Here is a 572-nt window from a genome sequence, read left to right as displayed (position 1 = left end):
TTATTGTAAAACTATTTTTACATCATTTTAAAACAAATATTAGCCAATTGACAAATCAAATTTCCAAATTTAAATTTCCAATAAAAATTTCTTTTCTTTAAAATAATTTATTTATCTTCTTATTCATATGTAATGCGCAACACGCCATGATCAAGACATTTGCCTTGCACTTGTGCTTACATTATACTTAAAAATTTCATTATTAGCCCTTCAGGCATCCATACTGTCTCTTTCAACAGCTTCAACAATTTCGCTACTGTCTCTTTCAACAGCTTCAACAATTTCGCTACTGTCTCTTTAAACAGCTTCAACAATTTCGCTACTGTCTCTTTCAACAGCTTCAACAATTTCGCTACTGTCTCTTTCAACAGCTTCGTTACAATTTTCAAATTCTGCTGGTACTTGCCAATTTGGCATTTTCCTTATGTCATCGTGAGCATATTTATATTTTTTATTATATGTCAGTGACCTGAGCATATACCTGTCTCCGTCTTACAATTCAGTTATTTGAAAAGGCCCTCTGAACTTCGGGCTTAATTTTGTTTGTTGCCTCTCTTCATTCCTTAACAATA

Source organism: Drosophila melanogaster, chromosome Y (genome assembly GCF_000001215.4).
Source record: "Drosophila melanogaster chromosome Y".
In the NCBI taxonomy this organism is placed as follows: domain Eukaryota; kingdom Metazoa; phylum Arthropoda; class Insecta; order Diptera; family Drosophilidae; genus Drosophila; species Drosophila melanogaster.
The sequence above is the reverse complement of the archived record's forward strand: the minus strand, read 5'-3'. Positions refer to the sequence as shown.